The sequence below is a fragment of the Ambystoma mexicanum genome, chromosome 3q (assembly GCF_040938575.1).
Source record: "Ambystoma mexicanum isolate Mex_15411 chromosome 3q, UKY_AmexF1_1, whole genome shotgun sequence".
Taxonomy (NCBI): Eukaryota; Metazoa; Chordata; class Amphibia; order Caudata; family Ambystomatidae; genus Ambystoma; species Ambystoma mexicanum.
In genome coordinates this window covers 1,287,668,711-1,287,686,082 of record NC_090926.1, presented here as the reverse complement: position 1 = coordinate 1,287,686,082, position 17,372 = coordinate 1,287,668,711, and the positions used below count along the sequence as shown (strand labels likewise).

Sequence of the window (17,372 nt, the reverse complement as noted above, 5' to 3'; positions counted from 1 at the left end):
AGTGGACCCTGTTACACGGGGTGACCCCAAGGTGTACAGGGGTGGCCCTGCTGCACCCCTGATCTGGATACGATTGCAGAGTAGGGCTTCACACGGCTTAGAGGCGTGCAGGGAGTGGATGCCCCGTGCATGAGGCGTGGGCGTGGGCGTGGCGGTGCTGGTGCATGCACGGCCTGTGCTGGGGGCGCAGCTACACGCTACAATACGGCACTCCGTGCCCTCCGCTCCTGGTGGAGGCTTTAAAAGGAATCCCCTCCACGCAATGCGAGCCACAGCAGCGGGGCCTCTCTCTCTCCCTCTCCCTCTCCCTCTCCCTCTCCCTCTCTCTCTCTCTCTCCCCCTCTCTCCCTCTCCCTCTCTCTCCCTCTCCCCTCTCCCCCCCCGGGCTGGGGTCTGACCCCGTCGAGCTGTCTCAGTCCTTCTGTCTGCCTTTCTGTCCTCATTGTCTGTCTCTGTTCCTGTCTCTCTCCACTCCATGTCTCTGTCTCTGTCTGCTGTCTTCAGCCCTTTACCTGTATGTCTATTTACTTGTCCCCCACCTGCCTGTCTTCAGCTATTCCTGTCTCTTTTCACCTGGTTGTCCCCCCCACCCCCCAGCTCCCTCGTCTGTACCCGTCTCAGTCCTTCTGTTACCAGCGTCGAGCCCCCACCATGAACACCCACATGGTAAGTACCTGCCACCATGGACCACCGACTCACAGTGGCCTGCCGGGCCCACCACCTGAAGTACCCACCATGCAATGACCCACCGGGACGCCTCCACAACCATGGACCACAGACCCACAGTGGCCTACTGGCCCACCACCCGAAGTACCCACCATGGAACAGTGACCCACAGGGAGGCGCCCACAACCATGGACCACAGACCCACAGTCGGCTACTGGCCCACCACCCGAAGTACCCAACATGGAACAGTGAGCCACAGGGAGGCGCCCAACACCATGGACCACAGACCCACAGTGTACTACTGGCCCACCACCCGAAGTACCCACCATGGAACAGTGACCCACCGGGAGGCGCCCAATACCATGGACTACTGACCCACTGTGGCCTACTGCCCACCCTGGAGAAATGACACACACTGGATCTCACACCCCACCCAGAGTGGACCACCAGACCACCCGAACTACCCACCATGGAGCAAAGACCCCCAGTGGTGGAGCTCCCAATGTCTTGCCGCAACCTATACCGACACAGCCTACCCAGAGTGGATCACCGACCCACAGCGGACTTCTGGCCCACCTGATGTTACCAACCTGAAGCAGAGCCCACCCCGCCCCGGTGTGCGTTCACCCTTGGAGCACGCACCTCTCTGTGAGTACGACAGCCTTTGTTATTAACCAAGAACACGACACGTGGGCGGATGTGGGGGAGAGGCGGGGTGGGGGTGCAACAGGCCGCACAGCGGGCACCCCAGAGTGGAGGGTACCGGATGTCCGGGCCCGACCCACGCCATGTGTAGGCTCTAGGGCACGTTCCCACTGTGGGCAGGATGTAGGGCGGGATGTCTCACCACCGCACCCGCTACGCTCCATCCCCCTTCCTCGCCCGCTGAACCCCCGCCTGTGCCCCGCTTCACCCAGTTACTGCGTCCCTCTGCCCTGATCGGCTCTTGCTGCTTCAGCATAGCCACTGACCTACTGATCCTAAGAGCTTCCTTCAGTTGACCCCAAAAATCCCAACAACTATGTCCTGTGTCTTTCCCCACTACTCTAAAATCATTGTCCACCCACCCATCCCCCGTCAAAGTCTGAAGTTATCTGCCCCCCCCACCCCCCTCTACTTCTCTCACTGATATCCGTTCCCCCTGAACCCGCTGCCGCATCCCCTGAGGTTTGCAATCTCGGGCTCCAATGACAATTACCCGGCTCGACCTACACCACTCAATGCAGGGACGTCATTTCACCAAAGCCTGTCCGATAGCACAGCGAGTAGAGCGCTCGCTTTGACGTCTGTGCGGAGCCTGCTGACAGGTCCGAAACCCGGCAGTGCCAAACTCAGCCTTTCATCCTTCAGGGGTCAATAAACGAGCACCACACACCGTAATGCTTGAGGGTTCGTAGCGCTATATAAATGCTAAAAATAAAATGCCCGGTAGCAGAAGTCACCTCACACGACCCTTGACCTCCGATGACATCACAGGAAGTGATGTCATTTCACTCCATCCCGAAGTGACATCATGGTAAGCGATGACCTTGAACAAGACCTTTCACCCCTTGACAAAAAAGGAAGTGGCATCACATAGCATTGTTCCTCAGAACACTATGAAAAATATGGTTATGATATCACTGTAATGCGATATACATTTCATACAAGAATGGGTCACCATATGTACCGTTAATATCACTCTGTATAGGCCCATATCTTATTACTTACTAAAACCTTTACAAAATCAAAAATGAGATAAATACAACAATCTAATACAGTATAATGAGTTTCCTGCTCTGGACCTCCAGTCAAACTAGCTTCCCAGCCATGACACCAGCACTCATCCTATAGTATAATGAGTTTTACCTCTAGTGAGTCTAGCTTCCCAGCCATGACACCAGCACTCATCCTATAGTATAAACTCAGTTTCCTGCTCTGGACGGTACCTCTAGTGAGTCTAGCTTCCCAGCCATGACACCAGCACTCATCCTATAGTATAATGAGTTTCCTGCTCTGGACCTCGACCTCCAGTGAGTCTAGCTTCCCAGCCATGACACCAGCACTCATCCTATAGTATAATGAGTTTTACCTCTAGTGAGTCTATCTTCCCAGCCATGACACCAGCACTCATCCTTTAGTATAATGAGTTTCCTGCTCTGGATGGTACCTCTAGTGATTCTAGCTTCCCAGCCATGACACCAGCACTCATCCTATAGTATAATGAGTTTTACCTATAGGGAGTCTAGCTTCCCAGCCATGACACCAGCACTCATCCTATAGTATAATGAGGACAGTACCTCCAGTGAGTCTAGCTTCCCAGTCATGACACCAGCACTCATCCTATAGTATAATGAGTTTTACCTCTAGTGAGTCTAGCTTCCCAGCCATGACACCAGCACTCATCCTTTAGTATAATGAGTTTCCTGCTCTGGACGGTACCTCTAGTGATTCTAGCTTCCCAGCCATGACACCAGCACTCATCCTATAGTATAATGTGTTTTACCTCTAGGGAGTCCAGCTTCCCAGCCATGACACCAGCACTCATTCTATAGTATAATGAGGACAGTACCTCCAGTGAGTCTAGCTTCCCAGTAATGACACCAGCACTCATCCTATAGTATAATGAGTTTTACCTCTAGTGAGTCTAGCTTCCCAGCCATGACACCAGCACTCATCCTATAGTATAATGAGGACAGTACCTCCCAGTGAGTCTAGCTTCCCAGCCATGACACCAGCACCCATCCTATAATATAACGAGGACAGGACCTCCACTGAGTCTAGCTTCCCTGCCATGACACCAGCACTCATCCTATAGTATAATGAGTTTTACCTCCAGTGAGTCTAGCTTCCCAGCGATGACACCAGCACTCATCCTATAGTATAATGAGTTTCCTGCTCTGGACCTGGACCTCCAGTGAGTCTAGCTTCCCAGCCATGACACCAGCACTCATCCTATAGTATAATGAGGACAGTACCTCCAGTGAGTCTAGCTTCCCAGCCATGACACCAGCACTCATCCCATAGTCTAATGAGGTTTACCTCTAGTGAGTCTAGCTTCCCAGCCATGACACCAGCACTCATCCTATAGTATAATGAGGTTTACCTCTAGTGAGTCTAGCTTCCCAGCCATGACACCAGCACTCATCCTATAATATAATGAGGACAGTACCTCTAGTGAGTCTAGCTTCCCAGCCATGACACCAGCACTCATCCTACAGTATAATGAGGTTTACCTCTAGTGAGTCTAGCTTCCCAGCCATGACACCAGCACTCTTCCTATAGTATAATGAGGTTTACCTCTAGTGAGTCTAGCTTCCCAGCCATGACACCAGCACTCATCCTATAATATAATGAGGACAGTACCTCCAGTGAGTCTAGCTTCCCAGCCATGACACCAGCACGCATCCCATAGTATAATGGGGTTTACCTCTAGTGAGTCTAGCTTCCCAGCCATGACACCAGCACTCATCCTATAGTATAATGAGGTTTACCTCTAGTGAGTATAGCTTCCCAGCCATGACACCAGCACTCATCCCATAGTATAATGAGGTTTACCTCTAGTGAGTCTAGCTTCCCAGCCATGACACCAGCACTCATCCTATAGTATAATGAGGTTTACCTCTAGTGAGTATAGCTTCCCAGCCATGACACCAGCACTCATCCCATAGTATAATGAGGTTTACCTCTAGTGAGTCTAGCTTCCCAGCCATGACACCAGCACTCATCCTATAGTATAATGAGGTTTACCTCTAGTGAGTATAGCTTCCCAGCCATGACACCAGCACTCATCCCATAGTATAATGAGGTTTACCTCTAGTGAGTCTAGCTTCCCAGCCATGACACCAGCACTCATCCTATAGTATAATGAGGTTTACCTCTAGTGAGTATAGCTTCCCAGCCATGACACCAGCACTCATCCCATAGTATAATGAGGTTTACCTCTAGTGAGTCTAGCTTCCCAGCCATGACACCAGCACTCATCCTATAGTATAAACTCAGTTTCCTGCTCTGGACGGTACCTCTAGTGAGTCTAGCTTCCCAGCCATGACACCAGCACTCATCCTATAGTATAATGAGGTTTACCTCTAGTGAGTCTAGCTTCCCAGCCATGACACCAGCACTCATCCCATAGTATAATGAGGTTTACCTCTAGTGAGTCTAGCTTCCCAGCCATGACACCAGCACTCATCCCATAATTTAATGAGTTTTCCTTGTTGACATACAGTTTCCCAAGCAGATTTGATCTCTTCCATTGAATTTTATTTTAATTTTATTTATTTATTTATGTTATTTATTACATTTGTTACTCGCCCAGACCCGCAGGTATCACGGCGAAAATTCAATAAATAGTAGCATTTTTATACAGTGTTACAGTTACCATCACACAGAACATATTTAAACTAAAATGCACATGAATCATGTGATCACATTTCTTATACTGAATTCCAATCAGTCAGAAGCAGGTCATATTTTGTTTGAACACTAGTTGCAGATCTAGAGGCGACCCCTGGTGGAACATGAGGGCCATTGGGTAGCGTTAGTTGTTTAGATTCAAAGGGGGCGGTGACCCAATAGCATTTTGTTAGGTTATTTGTTAAATAACCAGGTTTTCAGTGCTTTTTTGAATCTTAGTAGGGAGTCCTCATTTTTGATACTAATGGGTAGTACGTTCCAGTGCGAAGGGGCTAGGACTTTGAAACTACTTCCTCCTGCTCTGCTGTATTTGTATTGAGGAACTTCCAAGAGGGCCAGTTTATTAGATCTCAGTGTCCTACAGGGGATTTTTTTTGGGATGATGTTGTTGAGGTAGCTAGGCGCTTTGTTGGTGATGCAGTGTTTTGAAGATGATTCTTGCTTCAATTGGCAGCCAGTGGTTGATGCTATGTAGAGAGAATAGACCTACGTCGTAAGGTATGCCTGTATACGTGACACTTTTCGGGATGTGAAATAACACTTGTCTCCATATCAGCGCCTCATATACATTAATCTCTTTTCGCGCCCAAGCAGGAAAAAATTCAAGCCCATAACAGAGTTTAAGAATCATTTTGGCAGCATAAAATCTAATAGCTGGAATCGCGATATCTACCAAATCTTTTATCAACGAGTCTTAGCTGGGCTGCCAATGTGAGAGCTCTGTCCCTCATATAGTTTCTGTAAAACGCCTGTGATGGATTTTCCAAGATTGCAGACCCCAAGTAAGCCATGATTCATTTGGCTGCTAGCCTTACATCACCTACTTTTCAAACGTTTCTTTTTTTCGAGATTTTTGAGACTTTGGATTTAGAAAATCCTAGAATAACTGTTTTTGCCGGGTTAATCCTCAAAACATTCAGCGTCAGGCACTAATCAAAGGCATCCATCTGTTCTTTGGTCCATATTACCAAATTACTGTGAATGCAAGCAGACGCCCATGGCCAAATGATAATGATGTGCTATTATATTACTCTTAAGCGCTTTAAATATACATGCAATATCACTCAACCCGTGTTGGTACTCATTTATCGACCTCAAAAGGCTGAGTTGAGGTGTTTAAGAACAGACTAAATCAGTGACTCACTCCCTGAAGTGTGCCTGAAACAAACCTTTAATGAGTCTAGCAATTATTGTATAGAATTCCATAAAGACACATTATTTGCTATTCCTATTCTTTCTTATTTAGGGTCAGTGCTGAAAGTGTCACACTTGGAGAACACCCTGTTTTTTAAGAGGCCTGACCAAGAAAGCCAGCCACTCTAGAAACAAAGAGCGACATGGCACTGGCCACAGCCCAGGAGCTTTCATTTAAAAAAAAAATATATATATTTTAGTAAATTGTTTTTCAGGGGTAGCAAGGGAGACCTCACCCCCAAATGACGGCCCTGCCTCCATTACTACTAACACTCCTAGGATGAACTTGATTCACATCAGGAAAATCAGCCCGAGTCTTCTCTTTGACACCCCCTCTTCCATTCTCCATTACAATTGCCAAATGCACCCTCTATAGTCTGCCCGCTCCTCCCCACTCCATGCCGGCTCTCTAGGAGGAACCCGTTTCCTATCAGATTCCTAGTACAGCGTCTATAGTCTCTCCTGCTCTTCTCCCACTTCCATCTCCCCCTCCATACTGGCTCTCTAGGAGGAACCCGTTTCCTATCAGATTCCTAGTGCAGCGTCTATAGTCTCTCCTGCTCTTCTCCCACTTCCATCTCCCCCTCCATACTGGCTCTCTAGGAGGAACCCGTTTCCTATCAGATTCCTAGTGCAGCGTCTATAGAGTCTCCTGCTCTTCCCCCACTTCCATCTCCCCCTCCATACTGGCTGTGTAGGAGGAACCCGTTTCCTATCTGATTCCTACTGCAGCGTCTATAGTCTCTCCTGCTCTTCTCCCACTTCCATCTCCCCCTCCATACTGGCTGTGTAGGAGGAACCCGTTTCCTATCAGATTCCTAGTGCAGCGTCTATAGTCTCTCCTGCTCTTCTCCCACTTCCATCTCCCCCTCCATACTGGCTCTCTAGGAGGAACCCGTTTCCTATCAGATTCCTAGTGCAGCGTCTATAGTCTCTCCTGCTCTTCTCCCACTTCCATCTCCCCCTCCATACTGGCTCTCTAGGAGGAACCCGTTTCCTATCAGATTCCTAGTGCAGCGTCTATAGTCTCTCCTGCTCTTCTCCCACTTCCATCTCCCCCTCCATACTGGCTCTCTAGGAGGAACCCGTTTCCTATCAGATTCCTAGTGCAGCGTCTATAGAGTCTCCTGCTCTTCCCCCACTTCCATCTCCCCCTCCATACTGGCTCTCTAGGAGGAACCCGTTTCCTATCAGATTCCTAGTGCAGCGTCTATAGTCTCTCCTGCTCTTCCCCCACTTCCATCTCCCCCTCCATACTGGCTCTCTTGGAGGAACCCGTTTCCTATCAGATTCCTAGTGCAGCGTCTATAGTCTCTCCTGCTCTTCTCCCACTTCCATCTCCCCCTCCATACTGGCTCTCTAGGAGGAACCCGTTTCCTATCAGATTCCTAGTGCAGCGTCTATAGTCTCTCCTGCTCTTCTCCCACTTCCATCTCCCCCTCCATACTGGCTCTCTAGGAGGAACCCGTTTCCTATCAGATTCCTAGTGCAGCGTCTATAGTCTCTCCTGCTCTTCTCCCACTTCCATCTCCCCCTCCATACTGGCTCTCTAGGAGGAACCCGTTTCCTATCAGATTCCTAGTGCAGCGTCTATAGAGTCTCCTGCTCTTCCCCCACTTCCATCTCCCCCTCCATACTGGCTCTCTAGGAGGAACCCGTTTCCTATCAGATTCCTAGTGCAGCGTCTATAGTCTCTCCTGCTCTTCCCCCACTTCCATCTCCCCCTCCATACTGGCTCTCTTGGAGGAACCCGTTTCCTATCAGATTCCTAGTGCAGCGTCTATAGAGTCTCCTGCTCTTCCCCCACTTCCATCTCCCCCTCCATACTGGCTCTCTAGGAGGAACCCGTTTCCTATCATATTCCTAGTGCAGCGTCTATAGTCTCTCCTGCTCTTCTCCCACTTCCATCTCCCCCTCCATACTGGCTCTCTAGGAGGAACCCGTTTCCTATCAGATTCCTAGTGCAGCGTCTATAGTCTCTCCTGCTCTTCTCCCACTTCCATCTCCCCCTCCATACTGGCTCTCTAGGAGGAACCCGTTTCCTATCAGATTCCTAGTGCAGCGTCTATAGTCTCTCCTTCTCTTCTCCCACTTCCATCTCCCCCTCCATACTGGCTCTCTAGGAGGAACCCGTTTCCTATCAGATTCCTAGTGCATCGTCTATAGTCTCTCCTGCTCTTCCCCCACTTCCATCTCCCCCTCCATACTGGCTCTCTAGGAGGAACCCGTTTCCTATCAGATTCCTAGTGCAGCGTCTATAGTCTCTCCTGCTCTTCCCCCACTTCCATCTCCCCCTCCATACTGGCTCTCTAGGAGGAACCCGTTTCCTATCAGATTCCTAGTGCAGCGTCTATAGAGTCTCCTGCTCTTCCCCCACTTCCATCTCCCCCTCCATACTGGCTCTCTAGGAGGAACCCGTTTCCTATCAGATTCCTAGTGCAGCGTCTATAGAGTCTCCTGCTCTTCCCCCACTTCCATCTCCCCCTCCATACTGGCTCTCTAGGAGGAACCCGTTTCCTATCAGATTCCTAGTGCAGCGTCTATAGTCTCTCCTGCTCTTCCCCCACTTCCATCTCCCCCTCCATACTGGCTCTCTTGGAGGAACCCGTTTCCTATCAGATTCCTAGTGCAGCGTCTATAGAGTCTCCTGCTCTTCCCCCACTTCCATCTCCCCCTCCATACTGGCTCTCTAGGAGGAACCCGTTTCCTATCAGATTCCTACTGCAGCGTCTATAGTCTCTCCTGCTCTGCCCCACTTCCATCACCCCCTCAATACTGGCTCTCTATGAACAATCAATCCCTTTTCAGTTTAATTCTACTGGCCTCTAGGCCCCCCCCATGGGTTGCTCTCCTCCTTACCGGGCCAAAATGATATCTCGGTACTCTCCTCCGCTCAAAGACTCTCCTTAATGTCTCTGCTCCTCACCCACCCCACACGTCCTGTCCCACCCCGCTCCTCAGCACTGCAATGCCGTGCCACCATGTCACTATCACCCACGCGTTTACATCTGCACTGGAGCTCCACCTACTTCCCAAGAAGGAGTACTCCCACCTCACCACGCACCAGATCCCCTGAGCAAGATCCCTAACTCCACCACATTCAGGACCGTGTACATACCCAGCCCCTGTGGACTACTGTCATTCCCTGGTTTATGTAGCCTGTGCTTCCCAACATCAACTGGTCACTCACCATCCTGCCCTCTTCTGTACAGCACCCGTTACAGTATTGCCCAATGTACTCTTCTTCCAATGTTTGTGTTTCCAGTCAACCCCCCCCCCTCACATAAATACATACACATATTATACAGAGGGTTCTGGACCAATCAAATTTCATCTTCCAAGGAGAGTTTATCGCAAGTGTACCGGGTAGCGATCAGCGAAGGGGTCGACAGCGCAGAGTTTTAATTTGGTAAAGGAGTGAGCAAGTGGAGGGGATGGAGCTTGGATTGAGATGTTTACTTGGTCGAGGTATGAGTTGGGCTTGAATTTACATTTCATGATAGATGTGGGAGGGGGGTGGGAGAGGAACAGTAGTGGTGAAGTGAACGAGAGAGCGGTCACAGGGCCCAGCAGCTCCAACATTAGCTACTCTCTTCAACTCACTAGTCAACCTGCATAACCCTCTGAACCACTCCCAAGTCCACTCTCTCGCTGCCGTGTTCCCATCGTCCAGCCTGATCTCCTCTGCTCCCACAGTATGCCCTTTCCCCCTCTGAGCACTCTCACATTCACTCCCCCTCCCTCAACCATCATTGAAGGCTGGCTCCATGCTCCCATACAAGGACCAAACCAACATCTCACTCCAGGTTCCCTCTCGGGCAGTTGGCACTCCATTGAACTCACCTTGTGCACCTCTCTCTACTCTTGTGCTACCTGTTGGTCTACACTGCTACTCTTTTTTGTTCTCGTCAACAAAGTCCTCAGCTTTGTGATACGCACCCTTTTCAACCTATCCAGATCCCCCCCCCACCGCTTCCAACCGTCACCACTGAGGCTGTCTCCATGCAAAATCACTCTCCCTTTACATTTCTGAAAGTCTGCTATTAATCCATCACTACGGCAGTGACTGCCTCTTGCTGTACTATTCCCTCTGGAACTCTCCGCTCTTTCTCTCATCACAACCTAGCAGTACCCCGCCTCCTGTGCCCCCTGGCGCTTTCGCTCCTTTGCCCTATGTTGAGATGGGCCTTTTGAGTAAGACAGATCATTCTGGAGCCTCAAGTGACAGGAGCAACTTTACTTAGGTTCACAGACGAAGGTAAGTACAGTAGGAAGTAAGTACAGTACATTCAGGACAAGTTCATGCTAAGAGAGACATCCACCGGTCCCCCTCTAGTCAAGCTCCAGGTACCAAGTGACACACAGTGGAATCTCCAGGAGACTTGCATCATCACAATCTACATAAAGCCTAACACTTCATACTCTCACACCCAGGTTGCAAACAGCCCAGGCAGATCACAACACCCTACTCTTCCCCCAACCCGCTCACTGGAATGCTCACTCTCCCACTATCAAAAGCATCTCTACAATGGAACCGTTCAAAATGAGGATCAAACTCCACCTGCTAGCAATGAAAGGAGCCTGTTAAGCCCTCCCACCCCCACTTCCAGAATCCTATCCTGTATTCTTCCCCCATCAACACTTTGTCATTTATAAATATGTAAACAATGGCCCCAGGCTCTCAATGCTAAGTTTTGTAATGCGCTCCAGCCCCTCTCCAAGTTCCATTTGTACCCCTTCATCCCCTGGTACACGTCATTCAGTCCAACAGTGCTCTCATGTAAAGGCTCCTTAGCCCCGGAAGGCCTCTGCCCCCTGTTAATGCCTGCTGGGTAAGTCATTTCTGTTCGATATGACACACTGTTCTTAAATATATACAAATATATTACGAGGCGCGTTCAGGACCAGTCAACGTTCACGTACAAGGAGGGTTCAGGTCCAGGCCACTTTCATCTGACAAGGAGGGTTCAGGACCAGTCAATGGTCCAGGACCAGTCAGCGTTCATCTTACAAGGAGGGTTCAGGACCAGGCCACTTTCATCTGACAAGGATGTAAGTCTCGGGAGGATAGCTCAGGGGCAACGTGCTCGCCTTGGAAGCAGGACGACACAGAGCAACACAGGTTTGATCCCCGGGTCCACGCTTAGAAACCTCTGGCTATTAAGCGCGTTATAAATAACCTATCATATCATATCAAGGAGGGTTCAAGACCAGTCACTGTTCATCTTACAAGGAGGGTTCAGAACCAGGCTACTTTCATCTGACAAGGAGGGTTCAGGACCAGGCTACTTTCATCTGACAAGGAGGGTTCATGACCAGGCCACTTTCCTCTGACAAGGAGGGTTCAGGAGCAGGCCACTTTCATCTTACAAGGAGGGTTCAGGACTAGGCCACTTTCATCTTACAAGGAGGGTTCAGGACTAGGCCACTTACATCTTACAAGGAGGGTTCAGGACTGGGCCACTTTCATCTTACAAGGAGGGTTCAGGACTAGGCCACTTACATCTTACAAGGAGGGTTCAGGACTGGGCCACTTTCATCTGACAAGGAGGGTTCAGGACTAGGCCACTTACATCTTACAAGGAGGGTTCAGGACTGGGCCACTTTCATCATACAAGGGGGGGTTCAGGACTGGGCCACTTTCATCTTACAAGGAGGGTTCAGGACTAGGCAACTTTCATGTCATAAGGAGGGGAGTCAGGAGGATGATTCCACGCTTATGCTGCTGGCAGGATCCAGGACCAGTCCATGTTCATTCCGCGGGCAATGGGGATTCCTGGTAATGGGATTTCATCTTGAAAGCAAGATCACATTGCCAGGGATTTCCAACTGACCGTGAGTTTCCATCTGCAATCGACAGGGCGCATGCGCATTGCCTCGGAGCCAGAGACACATACGGCAACTCGGAATCACAAATAGAAGAGAACCCCTCCCCCCAGCCACCGGCAACGTATGGGGGAGGTTCACTCCACAAACAGGACACGTGGGTGAGAGGGCAGAGTGTGGGCAGCACCACAGGTCACATGTCGGACAAGGTGAGTAGCCACACCTTGGACAGAGATCGGCACCACCCACACGCCTCATGTGGGTGAGGGTAGAGATTCACACCACTCACAGGCCGCAGAGGGAACACACTGGCACAACCCAGAGGCCTTAGGGGAGGAGGCAGAGACTGCTACCATCCACAGGCCTCAAGTGGAAGCAGAAAGCAATTCTAGGCTCAGATCTAGGGTGGGGAGGGTAGAGACCTATGTCGTGATGGCAAGAGGGAGTTATGCCACCCACAGGCCACTTCTGGTAGAGGGCAGAGCAAGGTACCGTGCAGAAGCGTCAAGTGGAAGAGGGCAGAGACTTCTATCAGATACAGGCCACACGTGTGAGTGGGCAGAGACTTCTGATATGATATGATAGTTTATTTATATAGCACCTATACACAATGTGTTTCAAAGCGCTTCAAGGCAAGGGAGCGATCAAGGGAAAATACGACATTCTTACAGGCCATGAACAGTAAGGATGTGAAATTAACTATCGTACTCGGCCTGAAGACATTTTAGATAGTGCAAGAGCTAAGACATAGATAAGGAAGGGAGGGGGAAGGAAATGGAAACAGACAGGCGACTACCGTACTAGGCCTGACAACATTTCATATAGTGCAAGAGCTAAGGAAGGGAGGGGGAGAGTGGGAAGGAAATGGAAACAGACAGGCAACTACCATACTAGGCCTGACAACATTTCTGGTAGAGCTGGAGAAAAACCAAAAGGTGAGGGCGAGGGGTGCAGAAAGGGAGGGGAGGAACAAAACAAGCGTCTATCATACTAGGCCTGACAACGTTTCAGATAGTGCTGGGGTGGAGGGGGGGCAGTAAGGGAAGGGGAGCAACAGACAAGGTTGCTATCATACTAGGTCCAGGGACAATTTTGATAGAGTAAGTGCATAGAAGAAAGTAAGGGGAGGAGGGGAGGAGATAGGAAAAAGGAGAGGGAGGAGAGAACAGAGAGTAAGTCGTCAAAAAGAGTGAAGCAAGAGTGAATACAAAGTCAGTAGTAACACATAATGTTGCAAGCCAGGATTTATTTATTTATTTGCATTTATTAAGCACCCAGTAGCCCGGGAGGATCGTGGCGTTGTTACAGAATATTCAACTTGGTGATTGATATTAACAGTGGTTACAGGCAAAAACATGTGTATTATTACAATAGAGAAGGGTGTTCCGTGTTTACAGTGGAACAGTGTGGGAGGCAGTAAGGAAGGTGCACAGTTTAGTTGAACAGCTTTGGTTTTAGCGCTTTTCTGAATGTGAGGAGGGATTCTTCGTTTCTTAGACTGGGCGGGAGTGAATTCCAGGCTTTAGGGGCTAGGACTTCAAAGCTGGTTCCCCTGGCTTTGCCTCTGTTGAATGTTGGGATTTGAAGTTGGTGTGAGTATTTTTTGAGTTTAGGTCTGTGGGTAGGCGCTTGATGTATTCTCTCTACTAGATAAGCTGGTGCTATCTGGGCAAGGCATCTGTGCGTGATTGTGAGGGCTTTGAATGTTATGCACTCTTTGACCGGGAGCCAGTGGGCATCTTTTCTTGCCTGGGAGATATGTTCTCTCTTAGGGATGCTGAGTGCTGCTCTAAGGGCATTGTTTTGTGCGATTTGCAGTCTGTTGATGTTGTTCGCGGAGGTGTCAAGGAGTAGGATGTTGCAATAATCCAGTTTTGTTCCAATTGTGGCTCTAGCATGGTTTAGGCAGTTCTTTGGCGATAGGTGAGGTTTCACTGCATTTATGATCTTTGAGGTGAGAGCTGCTGAGGATGAAATGGCGCTGACTTGCCTATTCATGGATAGTAGGTTTTTACTGCCGCTGAAGTGGTGATGTTTGTGTCTTCAATGATGAAGGAGTTATATGAGTCGTCTAGTCTTTTTAGGCCTTTTTTGGAGCCTACCAACAGTATTTTGTTTTTTTCCCCATTTAGGCATAAGCCATTGGCCGCCATCCAGGCCTGGATGCAGGCATATATGTCTTGGAGGGTGTTGAGGTCTTGTTCGTAGTTGCCTGTTAGTGGGACTAGAATTTGTGTGTCATCGGCATAGTTTGTAAAGGCTATGCCGAATTCTTCTAGGTCACTCAAGAGGGGGAGGGTGAAGAGATTGTAGAGTGTAGGAGAGGTACATGAGCCTTGTGGGACTCCACAATCGATGGGTGAAGGAGTGGCAGATGCTTGGTCAGAGAAGACTCTCATCGCTCGATAGTCTAAGAAGGAGGTAATCCAGGCGGTGGCTTCTTGGGAGAAATGGGCTGTGTCAGTCAGATGTCTGCAGAGGATCTTGTGATCAACCAGATCAAAGGCCGCCGAGAGGTCTAGGAGTAGGAGGAGTGATGTCTTGCCTTTGTCCATAGCCTCAAGTAGTTGGTTCTTGAGGTCAAGTAGAGCTGACTCTGTGCCATGGCGGGGCCGGAACCCCTATTGCCTTTTTCCGAGGATGTTGTGTGTTTCTAGATAGGACTGAATTTGTAGGTATGCATCCCTGTCTCGAATTTTCAACAGGAATGGCACGGTGGTAATGGGCTGATAGTTGTTTGGGGAGTCAGGGTCGAGGGTAGTTTTTTTTTAGTAAGGGCCGAACCCAGGCTTCCTTAAGGGAGGGTGGGACGGTACTGTTGGCGAAGGAGGCATTGACGAAAGTGGTGACAAAGTGGGCAAGGGCTGTGGCGCAGTCTTTGATTAAGTTAGCTGGGCAGATGTCTCCTTTGCATAACAATGGTTTAGTGTGTTTCATGATATGAAGGATACAAGATGAAGATGGGAACAGCATGATTCATGCCCTCTGACCTTTTGCCTCGCTCCCACTGACCCTCAGCCTCGCTCCCTCTGACCCTCACTCCCTCTGACCCATTCGCCTCACTCCCTCTGACCCATTCGCCTCACTCCCTCCTCCCCATTTGCCTCACTCCCTCTGACCCATTCGTCTGACTCCCTCTGACCCATTCGCCTTTGCCTTGCTCCCTCTGACACTTTGCCTTGCTCCCTCTGACCCTTTGCCTTGCTCCCTCTGACCCTTTGCCTTGCTTCCTCTGACCTTTTGCCTCGCTCCCTCTGACCCTTTGCCTCGCTCCCTCTGACCCTTTGCCTCGCTCCCTCTGACCCTTTGCCTCTCTCCCTCTGACCCTTTGCCTCGCTCCCTCTGACCCTTTGCCTCGCTCCCTCTGACCCTTTGCCTCGCTCCCTCTGGCCCTTTGCCTCGCTCCCTCTGGCCCTTGCTCTCTCTGACCCTTCTCCTCGCTCCCTCTGACCCTTTGCCTTGCTCCCTCTGACCCTTTGCCTTGCTCCCTCTGACCCTTTGCCTCGCTCCCTCTGACCCTTTGCCTCGCTCCCTCTGACCCCGCACCCTTTGCCTCATTCCCTCTAACCCTTTGCCTCACTCACTTTGACCCTTTGCCTCACTCACTTTGACCCTTTGCCTCACTCCCTCTGATCCTAAGCCTTGCTCCCTCTGACACTAAGCCTTGCTCCCTCTGACCCTCACTCCCTCTGACCCTTTGCCTCGCTCCCTCTGACCCTTTGCCTTGCTCCCTCTGACGCTTTGCCTCGCTCCCTCTGACGCTTTGCCTCGCTCCCTCTGACGCTTTGCCTCGCTCCCTCTGACGCTTTGCCTCGCTCTCTCTGACGCTTTGCCTCGCTCCCTCTGACCCTTTGCTTCGCTCCCTCTGACCCTTTGCTTCACTCCCGCTGACCCTTTGCTTCGCTCCCTCTGACCCTTTGCTTCGCTCCCTCTGACCCTTTGCTTCGCTCCCTCTGACCCTTTGCTTCGCTCCCGCTGACCCTTCGACTCGCTCCCGCTGACCCTTTGCCTCCTGCTGACCCTTTGAATTGCTCCCACTGATCCTTTGCCTCGCTCCCTCTGACCCTCTGCCTCGCTCCCTCTGACCCTTTGCCTCGCTCCCTCTGATCCTCGCTCCCTCTGACCCATTGCCTCGCTCCCTCTGACCCTTTGCCTCGCTCCCTCTGACCCTTTACCTCGCTCATCTTACCCTTTGCCTCGCTACCTCTTATCCTCGCTCCTTCTGACCCATTGCCTCGCTCCCTCTGATCCATTGCCTCGCTCCCTCTGACCCTTTGCCTCGCTCCCTCTGACCCTTTGCCTCAATCCCTCTGACCCTTTGCCTCACTCCCTCTGACCCTTTGCCTTGCTCCCTCTGACCCTCGCTCCCTCTGGCCCTTTGCCTCACTCCCTCTGACCCTTTGCCTCACTCCCTCTGATCCATTGCCTCGCTCCCTCTGACCCTTTGCCTCGCTCCCTCTAACCCTGCACCCTTTGCCTCGCTCCCTCTGACCCCGCACCCTTTGCCTCGCTCCCTCTGACTCTTTCCCTCGCTCCCTCTGACCCTTTTCCTGGCTCCCTCTGACCCTTTTCCTGGCTCCCTCTGACCCTTCTCCTTGCTCCCTCTGACCCTTCTCCTTGCTCCCTCTGACCCTTCTCCTTGCTCCCTCTGACCCTTCTCCTTGCTCCCTCTGACCCTTCTCCTTGCTCCCTCTGACCCTTTGCCTCGCTCCCTCTGGCCCTTTGCCTCGCTCCATCTGACCCTTTGCCTCGCTCCCTCTGGCCCTTTGCCTCACTCCCTCAGACCCTTTGCCTCGCTCCCTCAGACTTTTTTCCTCGCTCCCTCAGACTTTTTTCCTCGCTCCCTCTGACCCTTCTCCTTGCTCCCTCTGACCCTTCTCCTTGCTCCGTCTGACCCTTTGCCTCGCTCCCTCTGACCCTCGCTCCCTCTGGCCCTTTGCCTCGCTCCCTCTGACCCTTTGCCTCGCTCCCTCTGACCCTTTGCCTCACTCCCTCTGACCCATTGCCTCGCTCCCTCTGACCCTTTGCCTCGCTCCCTCTGACCCTGCACCCTTTGCCTCGCTCCCTCTGACCCTGCACCCTTTGCCTCGCTCCCTCTGACCCTGCACCCTTTGCCTCGCTCCCTCTGACTCTTTGCCTCACTCCCTCTGACTCTTTGCCTTGCTCTCTCTGACCCTTCTCCTTGCTCCCTCTGACCCTTCTCCTTGCTCCCTCTGGCCCTTTGCCTCACTCCCTCTGACCCATTGCCTTGCTCCCTCTAACCCTTTGCCTCGCTACCTCTAACCCCACAC

General features: G+C 51.0%; 1 long non-coding RNA gene across 1 annotated transcript in view; it reads left to right on the top strand.

Moving 5' to 3' along the window:
* The first annotated feature begins 714 nt into the window (after positions 1–714).
* The window catches only part of LOC138447888 (uncharacterized), a 186,842-nt gene continuing 170,184 nt past the window's right edge, over positions 715–17,372 (top strand). The window contains exon 1 of the long non-coding RNA XR_011259968.1: positions 715–1,314. This is a non-coding gene — a long non-coding RNA (uncharacterized lncRNA). The remainder of the gene's footprint in view (positions 1,315–17,372) is intronic.